The sequence below is a fragment of the Calidris pugnax genome, unplaced genomic scaffold (genome assembly GCF_001431845.1).
Source record: "Calidris pugnax isolate Ruff unplaced genomic scaffold, ASM143184v1 scaffold20, whole genome shotgun sequence".
Taxonomy (NCBI): Eukaryota; Metazoa; Chordata; class Aves; order Charadriiformes; family Scolopacidae; genus Calidris; species Calidris pugnax.
Genome location: NW_015094510.1, coordinates 23,713,681 through 23,733,764, shown reverse-complemented (window position 1 = coordinate 23,733,764; position 20,084 = coordinate 23,713,681).

The window sequence follows — 20,084 nt, the reverse complement described above, 5'->3', positions numbered from 1 at the left end:
CTGCAGTCCTACATTTGATGTCGTTTTGTCTTTTAGAGATGAACATCTTTATGCATGGTGTAAAGTGACTCTGCATAATCAAACAAAAAGTATCCAGAGAGCTGAAGTGACCAAAGTAAATTCACTCTGAAAGATTATAAAAAAGCAGTCTTGGAATAAGGCTGGAAGGGTTTTCAAGCAGTCTTTCAGGGCAGACCATTGCCACAAGACACAATCACCCTTACCTTTCAACAGAGATTTCTCCAAGCTGTTCCTAAAGATTTCCCATGATGGACAGCACACACCTCTCTAGCACAACTCTACTCCTTCACTGTCCATACTATTAGCAAATGTTCCTAGTGTCTTACTGGAACCCCCTCGCTGCACCTACGTATATAATTTCTTGTCCTATCTGGGCATGAGCAGGATTTCACTCCTTTGCAGCAGCCTTTGGCATATTCAAAAAATATTATCATGAAATCCCTGGCACACAGTAGAGCAACTCCAGTCCTTCCATTGTTTATCACACTTTCTGGATTTACTGTCATTCTCCTCATCCTCCTCTGGGCTCTCTGCTTTGCCTGCAGCTCTCCAGACATGTAGGTCCCCAGCTGAGCATGTCCAGTGCTCAGCATGAACCAGTGCTGAACAGGGAAGGAGAGTTAGGCAGGGTCCAGTTCAGCCAGTAGTTCTCCTTGCCAGATCTTTGAATAAACATTTCCTGTTTTGCCTGAGACCTTCTCAGGATTTCAGCATAAACAACAAATTTTGGCTTTTGCAGTCTTCAAGAAAAATGTGGTAAAGACAGTAAAATGCTTTGAAACAAACTATCTGAGAAACCAGCAGTGCTCAGGGTCCTGCAGTGAGAGCCAACTGGACACACCAGTTGCAGAACTGCATTTGGTTTATCTGACATCTTTTAGTTTTATTCCTAACTGTTCTTCTAAGGGCTACACTTCATCCTTTGGACTGAGTCTTTCAATTTCTGCCAGCAGCTACGGCTTGTGCTACGGTGACCTTTGTTAGTGATAACTGCTGAAGAGCATGCCAAGAAGATAATGAGCCTCTTTAACCATACTAAATAATTTCTAAAGAAATACTGGTTTTCACAGATGTGTTCAGTGTTTTCAGATTTTAACTTCCACTTCTATTCTGTTCATCCAAACTCCTCCAGCATGCGCTTCATGAGTATAATGGGCCAGACATGCTTGCTGTGTCCATCAACTGCCCTGATGTGGCTGTGGGTGTATTGCAGACCTTATGAGTGGGATTCGTGAGGTCCAGCTTGCTGCTTCCCTCATGTATGGTATGTTGAATTCAGTCCATCTACACACCGTAGCTACCCCAGAGGCTGGCAACAATGAGGACATTTCATGCAACATTGAAATGTGAAACAGGCACTTGGTGGTGAGCATCTCAGCTAAACTGTCGATGGGACAGCACTGGGTCAGCAGTGGCACAGCTACAATTGAAAAGTTTCAAATTCAACTTTTTTCTTCTGCCTGTCAGTGTGAAGAGGAGGCAATTTTGGTTTTACATCTGGATTTCAGGCACCAGTCAAAATGTAGCTCAAGTGCTGCCTTGGCACCAGGGCCTGCCACACTCAGTTCTAGCACTGAGCACCTATTCAGTTGCAAGGTTGGATTGTATCATCTGCACTGAAAAGACTCTAGAGCAGATAGAAACACCCATGTCCGTAAGTTTGTCCAAGTGATGCTGAATGTCCATCCAGACCTTTCTAAGTCCTTCACTCTGCTTCATTGCTGAGCCCACAGCTGTTTCCAGGGGAACATCCTGCAGTGAAGCAGCAGCTACCTCCACTGGGAAGAGCTGTTTTGAACTTCCTCAGGGGCTTCTCCTGTGCTTTAGGGTTTAATGTAATTAGTGCATCATCTGAATGCATGAGCCCTCCATATTTGCTATCAAGTCCTCTCACTTCCAGGTTCCCAAGGGAATAGGAGGATGCATGCAAATAAAAGTGCTTCTTAACCACCTTGTTCATTCAAGCAAGCCAAGACCACTCCTACGCAGTGTGCTCAACCCCTGTAAGACAGACATTGCCCACAGTCAGCATCGTCCCCTTCTACAGTGGAGAGCAAGCTGGGGTGTTGGAAGCCACATTGAAAGTACTGATCTCTTCCTGTCTTTCAGAGATGATAATTCAAGGACTTGCAGTGCAGAAGCTCTTTCAGCCACCTTCAGTGTGGGCAGCAGCTATGTATGCTGCCTTATGATTCTCAGGTATCATTTTAAGGTGTTACATCTTGAGTATCTGGTCTCCAGAAATATGTAAGTCTTGTCTTCCTTATAAATATTTGACCTATAAATTGTCCTAGGTTACTAAAGAGGCCACTGCCAGATCAAGAAATGGAGCTAATGACCTCTTATTTTTCTTCCATTCTCGCTTAGCTACTGCACTGCTAACAGGGACATTAGGAGCAGTTTGGGACTTCTGAATGTGCTGGAAATGTAAATTATCCCAATATGCTTTCCATACAGGACTGTGAACAAGTGGTTGATGCAGGCTTTATAAAATCAAGTTCAAGTATGACTGTCATAACCATGGAAAGAAACAGTCCTTGAGATGAGATAACTCAAGGCTGAGACACTGATTTCTTTGCCTTGGAAGGCAAAGACCAGGCTTCTGTCTGGCTTGTAGCAGGGACGAGGTAGTATGTTTGGGTCACCTTGGTGGTGTACTCATGCAGCTGTGTAGCAGTTGAGTTGCCACAAGCTGAGCCAACTATAAATCCTCAGTGAAGTAGAAGGAGCTGAAAAATCCCAGACCTTTCTGTTCCTGCACTAGCTGGCACACTGCCCACACCAACATGCGGTTTTGTGGATACCTCAAGCTCCTCTTATCACATTTCATAGAATCTTGTAATCATAGAATGGGTTGGTTTGGAAGGGACCTTAAAGATCACCTAGTTCCGACTCCCCGGCCATGGGCAGGGACACCTCCCACCAGACCAGGTTGCTCAAAGCCCCATCCAGCCTGGCCTTGAACACTTGCAGGGATGAGAAAGGATGAAAAAAAAGCCTGTGTGAGCCCCGTAATCCAAGGTGTTTAGTCCAGATTGAAACACACTTTTATACAGGTGGAAATCAGAAGTAATTCCATTGAAGTTAATGGGTTTGATTCCCCAGGACTTGCACTGGGAAGACTCCTTTGCATGTGTTCAGTAACTCTCCAGACCAGAGGGGTTAGCACACTGCTGTTTGAGGCAACATAACCATCGAGAAAGACAACTTGTAGAAGGAGATGAAGCTTCGCCCTGGCTGGAGTAACACTGGTAGAAACAGAAGACACGTCGTTTCCACCCTTTCAGGGCAGAGTAGAGGAAAAGGGCAGCACCTCCACAGGTGAAACTGGAAAACAAGGAATTCCCAGCCATTTACTCCCACTCCAAGCACTTCCAGGCTGTCATGACAATTTACGGCTGAAAGTTTGTCCTTACAAAGTACTTTATATAATGCAATTTCAGTTATCTTTTATATCCTCAAATGAAGTAGACATGCTTGGCCCTTCATGGCGTTGCTGCACTTGCTCTGAAATGTCACAGCCTCTAATATTACAAGGCAAAAGTAGGTAGGATCTGAAGCGCCCTTATTTTTATTAGAGTTTCAAGTAAGATTTCAAAGCAAAATAGGTGGAACGAGGAGCAGGTGGTGTGGAATCACACATCACTTGCACAAATATTTAAGCTTTGTCAGAACGAATGACAGTGGCACTGATACTGTGCGTTTGAGCAAACACATGGAAACACCGGACTTGGACAAATGCATAGCAAATCATTTTAGGTTTTTCTAAGGAAGTTTATCAGATTTGGCAATCAATCATCTAAGCTGACCAATGATACTGCGTCTTTGCAAAAAATGTTCATGCTTGTCATCATTAACATCATTTAGATTTTAGACTTTTTCTAATTAAGAAAGGTTCCCACCAGCAACAGCAAAAATCCCCACCACCTCTTTCATTATCTCAGCTTTTCTTCCCTTTAATTACTATTGAGCTCCTGGCTGATTAAATTAGGTTTTTTAGGTCTTTTCTGAAATCTTAGGGAAATTATCTAAAAATCATGAAATCAATTCCCTTACGCTGTTTTAATCTTTTATGTTTTGGGCTCCAAGAGGGACGGGCGGACAAGTGCAGCCCCTCGGAAAAGTGTGCAGCACTAGACTGCTTGCCAGCCTTCTATTGCCTTTGTGGACCATCTGGGTCAATTTCCTTCCAACTAAATGAAATGCAAATAAAAATTCCAGCAGTTTTTCAGCTGCAGGCTGCCCAGCTGATTAGCATGACAGAGGCCGGGAGATGAGGCCTGACCCTGTGCACTTCCCCTCATCTCATTAAGTTGTAACTCTACCGTGGCTGCATTCATGGTGTTTATTGACGCTGAAAGGCGTCTTTATCCAAAACTAGCTAAATTCACATTCAGAGTTTTTCCATGAAGGCTTGCCTGCTACAGCATCCACATGAAAGTGAACCTATTGTAGCTCGGTGATGTGTCCTGCTGATTCCTTAACAATCTGAGCTTTCTCCAAAAATGTTAGATTCACAAGTTTAAGTTCCATTAAAAAAAAAACTAAAACCCAAAGGTTTTAACAACTTAGAAGTTTAAAATGTTAAGAATATGCACAAATTTAACTCTGACGATGACAATGTGTATATTAAGCTCCTGCATGTGAGGAGACAATCCAGCCAAAGTACAGTAGCAAGTGAGTGCCTGTATCACGTAGGACTGCAGACAGCGGGGTATTATACTTACCCTCACATCCATCAGCAAGGAGAAGGATATAAGACTCAAGAAGGCAACATCTTCAGCAATTTATAGTGCTCTGAGAATCACAGCTGGACAAGGGAGAGAAATACACCTTCCAGCTGCCCACTATTTCATGTCTTGTCACAACTCTACATTAAAGACAGGGAAATACTGCGGAACCAAAGCCTGGTAGAAATGAGCATAATAATGATTATGATCCTTTCACCTTTCTCTTGGGCGCCATAGCTGCATCCTAGCTGGATGACAACAGTTGCATAGATAAGACACTGCTGCTAAAGCTCTAGGGTGGAAAGGTTTGATGGGCAGCTTTTTTTCTCTGCTGTAATGTTTGAAGACCAGGTGGGAACTAAAGTAGACGGGTTCTTTCCAGGCAGCGTGGAAAGGAATAGCAGCTACTACAGTTTTTGGACAGGCAAAGCTGGATGCTTGTGCTCTCTCTACTACATGGGTCTTCAGGGTGGGCATAGTAAAGACTAATGGCTTTACAGGACTCCCAGACTGCAAACAAGATTCAGAGAGGGTCCAACCCCAACACCGGTGCACCTCTGGAGTCAAAATCTTAGCTTGATTATTTTTGCTTATGGTAGCTGGACTGGAAAAAGAGGGCAAGACTCTCACAAGGTATTTTAAGATTTCATTGGGAAGGAGAGGATGTGCTTTTTTGTTGTTGTTACGGAAAACAGCTTTTTTTGCTTCTACTGTGCCAAGGCAGATACAGGTGATCAAATGTAGTGGAGTCAATCAGAGATCAAATCTTTGGTTGAGGTCACAAGAAGAGATTACAGGGCTGTGAGTGTGTCGTCAAAGTGATTTGCACCTGTGTGGGGCTAAAGGGTGAAGTCAGTGCATAACACAGACTGCCATGCCAGGCTGTGAGAAAAAAAAACAAAAACAAAACAACAGAAAAAATATTACATCAACTCTACTCCATCCAAAGGTCACATGGAGCAGAGAATATTGCTGGTGATCTCTGTTTGGTTGTCCAATGAAGAAGAAATTCAACAGTAATTTGCCCATTGCTCCTCTCTAGACTTTCCTTCTCATCAGTTAATGAGTTCACTTTGCTTCATGACTTGGACAAGCCCTGTCTTGATCTAAGAAATGATACTCTATGCTGGGCAGAAAAATTCATTTTTTAAAGTTTGTGGTACGCTAACATCTTCCTACTGAGCTACAAGCTATTATGAATACTAAGATAACATTTTGGATTATTTCTCATAATCCTATTGAAGTCAGAGATGTTCTGTTAATTACCATAGGGTTTTGGTTATATTCTTTGTTAGTTTGGCTTAGTAAATTGTTGCCACAACTCCATATGAGGCAGCAGACACCAACTGAACTAACATCCCAACACTTGGTTTCCCTGTTGCTCCAGGTAAGTCTTTGAAGGATAGATGAAAACTACTCAAATGTATGATCACTCCCAGACGTGCCTTTCAAGAATGTTCTTTGTTTAGGGACCTGTAAACAAGGGTTTGATTTTAAAGGCTTCTCCCAGAAAGTTAAGAAGGTGAACAGGCAGCAGAGCCGCGGGCGTGTGATCTGTTTTGGCCACTTTTGTTTCAGCTTTGTGGGCTCTCGGAAACATCTCCCTTCCACCTCCTTAGCTAAACATAAAAACATAGCTAAGGGCTTGCCTGGAATCAGGAGTTTAAACTGGTTTAGTGAAACTGGTCAAAAGGTTTTGTTTCCACCATCCTTAATTGTTTTAAATGCACAACCCATTTTAGCTGAACTTAATGAGGAATTATTGTCATTAAATTGAAACCAAAAAGCTTAAGCTGTAGTGAGAGCATCTTCAGAGCACACTGTCCTGGTGCAAGCAGATGACTGAACAATTTGGTGTTTTATTAAGCAAGTTTCATGACATTCTGCTTTTCAGAAGTAAAAGGACTTTGTAAAAGAGACAGAGAACTACTTTTTTATCTACTCTGCACTGATGTGAACTTTATTTGTTTCTGGGTTTTCATTTGAACTGATATTTTTTTTTTAGCAGCTAACATCTCCTGAAAACCGGTGACTTTCCCATCAATGGTTACAGCATGGTTTGTGCTTGATGTATTTAGTTATCAGCCATGTCAACTTTAAAGCCAGCCTATAACATTTCTGGCAGCTTATGAAGTGTGTTTTTAAATAAAGATTTATGATAACTGCTACCTGTATAAGGAGTCCTGTGACTCCGGCAGCGAGGAGCTGACTGCTCTGTTCCAAGGTGGCTGGAGTAAGGGAGAGGAATGCTGCGGGTACAACTCACTGGTTGGCATTTCCTATTGAACTATATCCAAAAGCAAAGGCAGTACTTTAAATTTCCTGACAAATGTACGTTTGAATAAAAAAAAAAAGTGTGGTTTTGGATCTTTGAAACATTTTGCTTTGGTAATTCAGAACATTTTCACTTTACAATTCATTTAACTTCAATGAAGTAAAAGCATTTTAATAAAATGTTAGGTAATGATAAAATATATGTGCTACAATAACACCAGTACTGGAATAAAAATATAAAATAATTCTATTTTGAATTTATCAAAATGGAATATTTTACAATGTTATTACTGTGGAATAATAAAGTCAGGACAAACCACCACAACTTATTCTAGCTGAATTTTTTTCAGGCTTGCTATCTTCCTTGGACACACTTTGATTTTGATAAAGCTATCTTATGATAGAAAATTTTCATCAGGAGTTTTCATCTGGGTTCAGTTATCACTGTTATCGATTCAACAGAATATGGGAGTTTGTTTCACTTGGAAAGGTGAAAGCAGTGATAGCTGTGCTTTTTTCTTTTATGTGCCAATTTATTTCTTTATGAAACAAGAGCCAAATATTTTTTAGAGCCCAGCAGGAAAAAAAAAGTAAAGAGCAAAGAAAGAAAAGTGGAGAAAAAATTAAACTTCATTCAGATAGCTGGAGCTGGACTTGCCCTGTAGATGAGAAGCAGAGTAGCTACAACCACAAGCCTTGACTCCAAGGTGACAGAAAGGAGGGACCACATGAAAAGAAGCAGAGAGGGAAAAGACTCGGAGATGCAGGATCAGGGGAAGAGCCCTGTACAGGGAGTCTGCAAAGGAATAGAAGGTCCTCATCTGGGCTACTTTCTGCCAGATCAGCACAGCAAATGGGACAGGTTGATCTGACAGCGGCAGCAAAAAAAAACCAGTGAGCTTCATTATTGGCCAGGTTTGGGAGATTTGATGAACATCTCATGATTTCTATTTTTTCTCAGTCCCAGTTCTTATAGTTCTGAGTTATACAGTGTTCTCAGCTTGGGCTAAGAAACCACCATAACATGTTGCATGGTGTCCTAGTTGTAGAGGAGAGTTTGAAAAGGTGGCCACTATTGGCTAAATACAGCAGAAATAACAAAGACAATCTCAGATTTATTATTACAGACGTAATTTCTGGGAGCTGGACACATTATTCATTAAGGCTGAAGCTCTCTCTATTGATTGTCTTGGAGATGAGATGCAGCAGTGATGTCTACCCTCATTCTGAACCTGAAGAGCATCCTGAACCAGAAAAGACACTGTCTTGTCAGGAAATCTGAACTAATTCCACAGATTACAAAAAAGGGAGTTTGCAGGTGTATACTTCACTGAAGTGGCACCGATCAAAAGGGAACATGCAACAGGAGACCTTAATGCCTCTCAAAATACAAGGGAAAAAGAAAGGAAAACTACAAAGCCAATCTTTGAGTATTCTGGGAAACAATGCCCAGCTTGATGGAGGACACTGCAGAGTTACACTGAGGAGCAGTAGAGGCAGCAGGACGGGTGCAGAATGGGATACAGGCAATGGCCAACAGCAGCATTTCTGAGGTCCCATGGCCTTGCAAAGCTCTTGCTATAAATGCCTCAATGGCATTTCTTACATCTTGGTCTTGAGTCAGGAGGGCTAATGTCCCCGTGCTTGGGAACTGTTCTTATTTCCTGCTGTGTTTTTGAGGTCCAGATCAATGCAAACATGTTTATTTGCATCACACCAAACATACCCTGACTGGGACTGGATCCAATTTTCTTATTGCTCTGCATTCAACTTTGGCAGCCGTAGGGGCAACATTAGCAATGAATTGCAATTTAGCAATTCAGGGGTCTGAAATGTGTCTTTTTTCCCTTGCTTTGCACAGGGAGTGCTCTGCAGTACGTACAGGGAACCAAGCCCTGCTCAGAGCTCGTGGCAGAGTCTGTGGCAGCTTCACCCTTCAATGTGTGTCTTAGGCACAACAAAGAAGAAGAAGAAATCTCTACGGTCCCTTCAGATTCTAACCATTCTATGATTCTGTCATTCTAAATTCCCTTCTATGGTATTAAGTTACAGCTCTTCTGCCCTTGTCTGACCCCTTCTGACCACACTCATCCCATTTCTCCTTACCACCTCGATTCATATTTCTGCCATTTTTTCCCATTTTGTCACTTTTCGAGCCCCTTGTCAGTCATTGTCACAGGCCAGTAACAGCGTTTCTGTCACAGGTTTTTCTTCAGCCTTGCCAGCTAAGTCCTGGACTCTCTGATCCAGACTCTGCTGCCCAGGCTGCCCCATGTACCAGCTCACAGCCCTCACATCTCCACCATACATCCAGTCCTGACTCCACAGCATTCTGGCTCAGTGTACTCCTCCCCGCTGTCCCCTCCAGACCAACTCTTTCCCCATCCATTCTCCACCTCTTTGGATGCAACAGGATGCCCACAGACACAACTGAGTCTCTTCCAACATGTATCCAGGATGGCCCTGTCTGGCCCTGGGATGGAGTATGTGTTCAAGACCAGGATGGATGGAGCTTTGAGCAACCTGGTCTAGTGGGAGATGTCCCTGCCCATGGCAGGGGTCTTTAAGGTCCCTTCCAACTCTAACCATTCTATGATTCTAAGTTCAGTAAGTAAGAGTTGTTCAACCCTGCAAAGTCTACTGGGCATGTTCAAAATGTGTTCCTTAAGAGCCCGGGGCAAAATGAGGTTGTAGCTAATAGAAAGAGCAAAGGCCCCATTCTTTTTCTTCCTCTGGGGCAAATTCCCAGTCCTTTCTCCAAAGCACATGGTACAGCTTCATAGTGAATAAAAATATTGCATCAAACATGGGCAGAAAAATATATTTTACTTAGAAATGTCCGACTTGGTCTTATTTGACCATGTGTTGCACAAGAAACACCTTGACTGGATAGTTCAAACTCTGGGGTTACAAGGCAGCAGATTGACAAGAGTTGGGACTGGAGGTTCCTCAAAGGAGAGGTGCCAAGCAATCTGCCACGTGAGCATACCTCCCTGTGAACCTTTCCTGCTAGCAGGCACAGCAGACTGCATACAGGACAGCACACTTTTAGTTTGTTGGTTGCACCAACAAATTCATCCCACCACTGTTTTTTTTCCCTTTGAGATGTGACTTTTAAATCTTTCCATACATTTCATAGAATTACACTGCTGCAGGTGGCTGGGCAGGAGGGTCAGATACTTCTGTGTGGGTATCTCCCCCAGAGCTTGGCATCCCATGGCTGTTACTTCTCCTGGTGAAGATCTCTCTATTTCAGTTGAGCTACTTGCTGTCTTCAGGCTGGACCTGGACCCCAATGATACATACATTTACAGACTCAAGGAAGTTAGGGATTTTAAAAAAAAGGCAATATTTTAGGGATACTCTAGGTCATCTATCTAGCCCATTACACAGAATAAATTTAATCATACTAGATAAATTGAATAATTCAATTGAATAAATGATAAGTCCTTTTTAAAGGCACTCTGACATTGTGGAGGGCAAAAGCAACTCAAAGTCACCTTATGTACTCTGTCTTCAGTCTTCCCTCTGAGAACTGCTGCTGATCTGGCAATTCTGGACCGAATAAAACGAACAAACATTTATAAAAAAATAAGCTTTTTTCTCTCCTCCTCCAAACTTGGCTCATTTTGTTGATTTCACTGATCCACATGTTTAATCACAGTCTAAAGATGGTATATGGTCTACCTGCTAGATTGTGCAATGTATGCAAATTGTTACATGCATCAAAATTAAAATAAGGATTACATTAATACAAAAATGAATCAGCTTAAGATTTTTACTGCATTCAACATATGACATCAGTATTGCATGAACCTGTCTATTTTCATATTTTTAATATAGAATGTATGCTAATAATTCAGGATTCATATTATCAACCTGCTCGTTGATAATGTAACACCTGATGCATGTTCTTAAATTCACTTATTTCGAAGGGACAGCAAAGGGCTGTGACTCTGATTTCGCTTCAATGCTCTTCAACATCTCTTTCCCCCTCCACTACCTGTATCACTTCCCCCATCTCAGCCAGAACCACCTCCAGCCCTGATTGTTCTTGCAGACCTGCAGGTTGCAGGGACAGGTCCCCTGTGACCAGGGATGTGCCAGTTGGGCACTCTCCTCTCACCCAGGCCTGAGGGCCCATATTTTCGACATGGAAAATCCACTCAAAAGACCAATGCAAACATGCACCCAGACTCAGTTAATCTCTCTGAATTTTGTAGCACGCAGTTTTGACACCTGTCTCTTTCCAAAGTCCAGAAGCAAGGTCCCAAATGTCCCACCATACCTGTGTGTCTGAGACCAAAGCTCAAATTACCTCAGAGGTTTTCTTTCCCTTGTTATTCACTCGAAGTTGGCCCCTCAATGGCCATCCACACAGCAAAGGCATGAGCTGTATTTACCTACCAAATGGCTGTTCCTGCTCTCCCAGCAGAGGCACCAGCAAAGGTGCTCTTGTTTGTGTTTGGTTGCCAGTCAGACCTTCCCAATGCCTTATCACAGACAGCTGATATTTCCTCCCCAGTCTCCACGAGTTTTATCCATCAAAGCTGCAGCCAGTGTTGTTTTATGATGTGTTGTAAAACTACCATGCTACCCTGAGTGTGCTCAGCGTGGCTGCCTCATTTATCATTGCTCAGCCTTCACACTGGGACATCATCCATCACTGCCTCCTTAGAGCTAGGAGTCAGAACCTGGTCTGTATTGCTGCCATAGCCCAGAGTCGTGTGAACGCTCATCAGCAGGTCCCTTTGTCCTCAGCCTTTTTTTTTTTTTCCAGGAAATGTGACTTCTTCTTACATTTAGTTCCCAACCAAGACTCCAGAATAGAAAACCAAACTTCAAAATTCAATTGACTGTGCCTAATGGAGGGGATTTTAATGTGTAGCCTTTGACCCTTATCTATTATTGATGGAAATAAAGACCGGTTTTGTTCCATATTTGAAGTTAATGGTAAAAGAAAAATTTGGAGGTTTTAATTTTTTGATTCTAACAGTGACCTCCATGGCCATTGTGAAACCATGAATAATCACTGCTTGAGAAAAGCATTTCTATAAGTAATCTAGAAAGTGGACAAAGGAACCCCTGAAATAGTTTCATAAGCAGAAAAAAAGTGAGGAATATGTTTGTGTCTGGTTTTCATCCACTGCTACAGAGAGACAAGTGTTTTGCCTTTTATTAATTGCATTAATTCATTGTGTTGCACTTATGTCCTTACCTCTCACAAATCTGTTTATTTTATTCTAATGATAAAATTAATAGGCAAAACCTGTAAAATGGTTAAAAGTGTCAGACAATGTAAAACATGCAAATTCAAAGCCTTCTCCTACTCCTAGTGTCATCAAATGTAAAAATACTGTTGGTTTTACAAAGTCTGTACAGTAAGGTAGGTGTATTTTACTGGAAACAGAACTTCAGTTGTTTCTGGGTGCACTGCTCGCCCATGGATGAGGAGGTAGTGAACGTGACTCAGGTGGGATTTAGAGTCCTGTGTTGGAGGAAACACTCTATCATGTGCAGTTATGGGGCAATTGTCCTCTAGGAGAAGCCATGACACACAGCAGGGAGCATGTACTCTGCTTCATGTTCTGTTTTTGGAGGTGAATCTTCAGAAGAGTGACCTTCTGGGAAATGGTCACGGATGTGCAGATGGAGGGGGACAGGCCATGCACTAATGATGGCTTCCTTTGCTCCAGAACTGCTATGTGAACTGTGCAAGTGGCACTCATGGTTGTCAGTGATTTCTCAGTATGAGAAAGCTGAGTTTACAGCCCAAAATTCTTGTTATTTCTTCAGCAAAATCATCAAAACATGATGGCACTTATTAGGATTATTAAAAACAGTTTTACATGTACTGTTTTTCCATTGTAGCTCAGCTTTCCATCCACTTGATAACTTGGAAGAAAGTCACAGACTCAGCATGGAGAATTTGGATGACCTGGCAGGGGAGAGGATTATCCCTTGGGTGGGTGGGTGGGTGCTCTTCACCTTGTGAGGCTGCACCCCCCCCAGCAGCAGTGCAGTGCAGCAGGGTCAGGTCTGTAGCCTGAAGCCTCCAGTGCTGCAACCCCTATCTTCTGAATGAGCTTTGGAGTGGTCTCCTGGATCAAATGTCTCCACTGTGCCTCTAAATTATTGGTTCTCAAGGGGCCGTTAGCTGGTTCAGTCTTTTGTGTCCACATTTATGGGTTGGACCCCACTTGATGTGCCTCTTGGGCAGAGCTTCCCATTTTGCTTTCCTCCAGAAGGCACCTGATTTGAGCACTCTCAAACTGTTCTGACCAAATGCAAGTGTGGTATGAGGAGATGGTTGTAGAGTTGCTGCAAAATCATGTTATTGTTCCCTACAAAAGTGCTAACGTAAAGATATCCTAAGCAAGATGTATTACCTGACATGAGTTCCTCCCTTGGGTTTAGTCACACAAGACTTCCCCTTGTCCAGAGGCCCCCTAAAGTGCTGAGCAACTGCTGTGTTATTGACACCTTCAGGACATGGGTAGGATGGCTGGACCATGCTCCAAGGACCTTCAGATGTCAGAATGGGAAATAAAGCTTTGTGAAGGTAAATCACAAAGGGGAAGGAGAATCAGAGACTTCTGAACCTTATTGCTCCTGCTGGTGTGGAACAGAACAAAACAAATCCATTGAAGAGTGGACAAGAACAAACACTTGGACTATCATTACAAGATGATAGCTACTCAAAAGCCATCAGAAGCAATGACAGTTCTTCCACTGATTTCAAAGCACATTTGACAAAGAACCTGAAGACACAGTAATATTTAAGAAATAATTTTTATTTTGAGGAAAGGAAGCATAGATGTAGTATTTTCAGATGCCACTAAACTCTTCAGAAGGTTGGGTTTTTTCTGAAAAAAAAAATAAATCCCTAAATTAGGATAGGATAAAACTGAAGGTTGTTCTTCTCTCACTCTGTCCAATTTGCAAAGGTGCCGGTTTTCATCTGAAAGTGACGATGGGCACATGGAGAATGGTGGTGAGCAATAGCCAGCTTGAAAAAGGGAGGTTAGTGTTGGTTGGGTTTGGCTGTGGGGTTTTTTTGTGTGGTGAGATATTGTAAAGCTATATTGAAAAAGAAACTTTAAGACATGAAAACACTGGAAAAACAACCATTGGCAGTCTTCGCATCTAGTGGTGAAGCTGTTTAATGCTGCCAACTTGAAGCAATGAGGGAAGCCTCTGAAATATATAGTATTTGGCTTCCATGTTACATTTTCATTAATAGCACTGACCTCTTGATTTTGGTAGTCCTTAATCTTTATGGGTTAAGACCTTAACCTTTACAGGTTAAGGTACAACTGACCAAATGTTGTCATAAAGTGAACTGGTGGAGTCTCAAACTCTCTTTTACTTAAAGTGCCAAGAAAGCCACTGCCTGGGACCTCATCCCATCCTGCAGGTGACTCAACAAGGAGCTGTCGTACTCAGGCAGGCAGGCACACACACCCTTGGGTTTGGCACTGCTCACCCGTTCCCTTCTCCCGCCTTTAGGCAGCATCTGTGCTTGATCCTCTCAGGGGCACAGAGGAGCTGCTTTTTCCTCCTTCTATTCATGGCCATGAGGGAAAGAACAGTGAGATATCAATACACAAAACATTTAGCCACCAAACACTTCTGTCCAGTGCGCAGCATTAACAAGTATATGTTCACTGTTATGTTTGAAGATGCCAGAGATTCTAATTTTTTCTTGCAGCTAGCTTTCTAGTTTTCAAACAGTTTTACTATGATTTCAAGTATCTCTCCACCAGAAATATCCCATTTACAAGGGACTACCCCATCTAGGACTGCTCCACTGCACAGATTGCCTTCAGCTGGTCTGGAGGGGTGCTGGGGTGAAAACCTTCAGCATTCAGGTGAAAACCCAATAATTTAGAGTGCAGCAGCATCACTCCTAATGTCTTGCTTGGACCGTATTCTTCCAACTCTCACCATGGTACTTGTAGTGAGATGCTGTGATGAATGGAGTTGCATTGTCATCTTCCCATGGACAGGTTAAACAGGTGCACTCACAAATTTGAGACTAACACAACCAAAGGGAGTCAGACTTCTCCTCTGAACCACCAGGTTCCATATTTTTCCCTTGCATTTTAACACACATAAATATCTCATGGTAAAAGAATTACTCTGTCTGCTTTGGAGTTCTTCATTCTTTTCACTATTCATCGGTTTATAATTTTTTGAATGCTGTGCTAACCTGAACACCTTTGGGTGGCTTTCACTTCCTCCTAATTTGCTGTTATTTTATATCTATACCACAATTATATTTCTGATCAAGTGTGAACTAAAGTGTGTGAGAGATCATGACGTATCAGATAAATTGCCCCAAAAAAGCTCCCCCCGTAGGAGAAATCATTTGCCTTAATACCTAAAATGCTGCCACAGACATTCGATGCTAAAAACCTGCCTATGTCAGCCAGCATTCTGAATTAAGACAGAGTGCACAGAATAATGCAAACATGTCACAAGGATTTTGTCTTCTGCTTTTCTTGGACTCATCTCTCCAAACTGCACAAACGAAGGATGCTTGCTTAAAAAAAAAATGCACTTTTTGGATGGTATTTCAAGAATTACTTAATCCCTCCTCTGGGCTGGAGAAGAGCAACACTATCTCCACTTTGATTTACCTTTAATGTTTGAGCTGCTCCAGAACCACCGAACCTGAAAGAGGAGCTGTGAAGAAGAATGATGTGGTGAAGTGTCACTCTGCCAGATCAGCTTATGGAAATAGAAGGCTTTGGGGGCTGACCCTGTGGGAGCCTGGTGCTGTACAAACACCCAGTCAGAAAGTGGTTTCTGCTCTGAGGACCCTAAGGAGGAGCCAGAAGATGGACAACGAAAGACAGACTGAAGGGCTGTGTGCATGCAGAAGGGGTTGCGTTTCAAAATATTGTGGCATTACACACTTTTCTCTGCTTGTTTTGGCCAAAAATGTGAACTGAGCCACTACTAGTGGTGAAATGGCACATCAAGAACCCCATGCTCCAAGAAGAGTCAAAACTTTATTAGACACATTTTTGCTTACATAGTTTAACACTGTAGGCACTTAAACAGCAGGAAATAATAGAGAAATAAATGTATACTAAGGGTCTCACTTATGTCTCATGCCAGCTTTTCATAACTCCATGACTTTTCGGCAAAGTGTAAATTGACATTGTCATGGTACCAAAAGACCTGCAAACACACACGAGTGCATACACATGCACACGGATGCATGTTCATCTGTCCTGAGCCCTTCTCACAAGGACTTGTTAGAAAAGCAAGTGCTTTTCCTGACTTTTCTGTGTGTGCAAGCTCTGGTTGTATGAGCAGCGATGAAGCTTCAAGTAAAGACTGGGAAACAGTTTTCACATCTAATTGGGGCAAAGTTATATATACATATTTCTCACCATCCAGCCAACAATACCACAAAGGTGGTTTTCCCTTCCTTTTCATTTACTGCTCAAGCAACCACGATGAGTGAGCTCTGTCTGCGCAGGAAGGAGGTGCAAACTCAGCCTTGTCCTCAGACATGGCTTCCCAGATGGCCAAGTCAACAGTGAAACAACAGAAAAATCAACACAAGCCCATGTACCCAACACTACTGTTGCCTGAGAATGGTCTATTCCATGTCCTTTAATTCCAAGTGGGACAACATGTGGCTTGCTCAAGTGAAACCAGCACAGCAAGTCTGTGGTGGGCTACCACGGCTGGTACATGTCTGAACCCCACTGTGTTGTGCTGCCCTGGACCAGGTTTTTCTGACACTGTGATGCTCAACACTTTAGCCTCCTGGTACATGTTAGTTAAGGAACAGGCAGCTGAGACTTTTACACTTTTAAACCTAGGGAGGTGCTCCACCTGAATACCCCACACTGTTCCTCACGATGCTCAACCCAAGTTTGAGATGCTTTTCAGCAAAAATTACATGCTGAAAATGCAGAGTTGTGGAACTTGTTAGAAAGCAGCTGGTGGTAGTGAGGAATGTGTGTGTAGGGGAGGCGGATGGGACAATGGCTGTGTGCACCCACACAGTTTAGTGGGAGTTTACTGGGGGCTTATGCAGGCACAGCTTTACCTGGGCACTGGGGGATGGAGGGTAATTACTCTTAATCTTTCCCTATTTTGCCTCCCCCCTCCAGTTCCACACATGCCCTGTTGTGGTGGTGGCAGAGATCTTCCCTTTGCCTTCCCCCCCTCACATGGGAGCTGCAGCAGAGGTAATGCTCCCTCTTTTCTCACTTGTAACCATGGCTGGAGGGGACACCAAAGGGACATGTGCGAGGGGTGTTGAGTTTCTGCTGCTTTGCCTGCATTGAACAAGCCCATATAACCAGGAGAAATAAGATCTGAATGTAAAAGAAACACAGAAAACAAGAAACTATTCTTCAGATCCTCGGTAAACTTTCCATGTTGATTTTTTTCCTGAAAAAAATACCTTTATAAGCTGCTACAGGTATCAGCTACCATTTGAGCATCTTTCTAAAACACTACACCTCTTCTTCTCTTTAACATGCATCAGTGCAAATAAAAATCTGAAAAATTCAAATCACAGGCCACAAGGATCAGTGTCAGAAATGCAGACCAGAGAAGATTTATTTCATGATCCTAGTAATGTATAAGGAGCCAGGAGACCTAAATGACAAGATGTGGCAGAGGCTGGACAGGACCTGCACTGCTTCCCAGACAGAGCCCACTGATGGTACTTCTGGAGCAACCAGGGGTCTGCAGAATGACTTGGTCTCGGAAAAGCACTAGAGTATTGTACTCTTCCCTGACAAATAACCTGAAATAATATAACAAACAGCTGAATTATATTCTGCAAACTGCTAGACTTTATGGGGCCCACAACGGTGATTTTCAGCTTCAAACATTGCATCTTTGTGTGTGTGTGTTTGTGTTTTGGATTTTTTTTTTAGCATTTTACTGGCACCTTTGGTATTTCTTTGACTTTTTTTTTCAGGGAGAGAGAAATATTTCTCATTACTTTGACCCTATTAGCAGCCTTCACCAGGCGTTCAGTCTACTTCTGGGCATGCTTTACATTTGATTAGCTGTCATGGCTGCAAAGTACTTTTGGCAACTAATTTAGATTGCAAACACCTGCCTCAAAGGAGTGTCTCACTTACAGACATACAGAGCACACAGGCACAGGCACACGCTTGTGCTCTTTTTCCCTGTCACATGCAACCAATGCAATAATCCACTCTATGTTCTCCTCCCTTCAAAGGGAGATTTTACTGTGGATCCAAGCCACGTTACTCTACGAGGAGGCACAGGGCCCTTTCTGAAACATGCAGCGTCACAGAAGTTGTGGAGCAGTTGCCACCACAAACACTGAGCTTGAGGGCTCCTGGCTGTGGCCAAAACCCAGCCGTCAGGCACCGCAAAGATCATTGGGACTGTCCTCAAGTGATGCCCTTGCCTTGCCACAGCTCTTTTCAATGTGTGCAGCATGGTGGCAAGCCACAGGACCAACAGGCGACCCCCTTTCACAGCCACACATAAATATCCCCCCTGTGAGAAAAAGCAGTGGCAGAGAAAAGGTCAGCAGGAGAGGACGAGGGGCAACGAGAGGGTTATACCCCCCCCCAGCCAAGTGTGGGGCCAGGGGGATGCTGTGCATGTCGCTTGTTCTTTGCAAACTTACTGGGGAGAAACAAACGACTCTGACCCTGGCCTTGGCTCCAGGATTGTTGATCCCTCCAGCGATGGTTTGGGAAAGTGTGGCAGGGACTCCTGGACAGCTTCTCCAGCCACCATGGGCACGGAGTCCTGGCTGGTCCACGTGGGAGGGTGACTGGCCATGGGGCTGCTCTGCTCCAGGAACCCCAGGCTGGGATGGGGCCCCTCTGCTGCATGTTGAGCAGGATGAGCCCCCAAGATGGTCCCACCATGCTGTGCACTGCCCTCCTCACGGGCCACAGAAAAGAACAAAACTCATGTTTCCAAAAATGGGACAGTCAGAACCCTCAGGAAAATGTGTTTCTGCTGGGTCATCCACCCCACCAGAGCAGCAACCAACCAACACACAGATACACTCCCTCATCAACCCAAGTCCTTCACTTGTGCCTCCTTACGATAATGCTGGCTCTTCCTTCCTGACCCTTTTTCATTTCCTCTAAGAAACACATCTGTGCTCTGCTCAATCTGTTGCTTAAATAACTTAGGGTAAAACTATCAGATACTTCCTCTTGCTTTTAAAATCCAACTTTGATGAGCTTGCAAAAAGATGGTTAGCCCAGCCACCTCAGGCTGTGTGGGAGCAGGTGTGATGGCCCTGGGGCAGGGACGACGTGGGGTCCAGAGCCCCAGGAGGCTGTGTCTCCCGGCCAGGGCACTGTAGTGGTAGCTGGGTTCATGTGCGGGTCCTCTCCAGTCCTGACACCCCTGGGGAGCAGAGCCTAAGCCCCAAAGTCTGTGAGAAACAAGTCCTGCAGCTTTGCAACCTTGGGAGAGACACAGATTTGTATTCACTCTCTGCCTCTGTGCATGTGTGTACATGGAAAAAATGATAAAAGCTGTGAGCTGTACCTAATGGGATGCTGAACACCTGGGCCTCATGGAGGTTCTGCTAATACTGTATATTAAAGTCACTTTTCACATTAAGTACCATAGTAAAGCCATAAGGTATGTGCAAATAAAATTATTAGTAATCAAGCCTAAAATTAGCTGCCCTAAAATGTCTAAAATAAGGGAGAGCTGTAGGATTGCTTCCTCCCTGTGGAAGCAATCAGGGTTGCAAATGATTTGGTTGTTATCTCTGCTGAGAGAAGCTGAGCTTCCCCAGGCCAAAAATAGCACTCTGACCAAAGCACAGGACCAGCTGATGAAATGGTTGGGACCCCAAAAAAATTCAGCCCAGGCAAGTACCCTGGGCAAATGGAGGAGAGGGCACTGCAGCTTCAGGAAGAGGATGATGGTAAGGCCTAGACTTGTGAGCTACAGCTGCCAAAAAGCACCAAAGAGAGAAGCCCAGAAGTATCCAAGCTGGCCACAGACTCCTCCAAAGTGCTATGGCCTTTACTTCAGAGCAAGATGCTTCCTGTACTGGGAGGTGCTGCA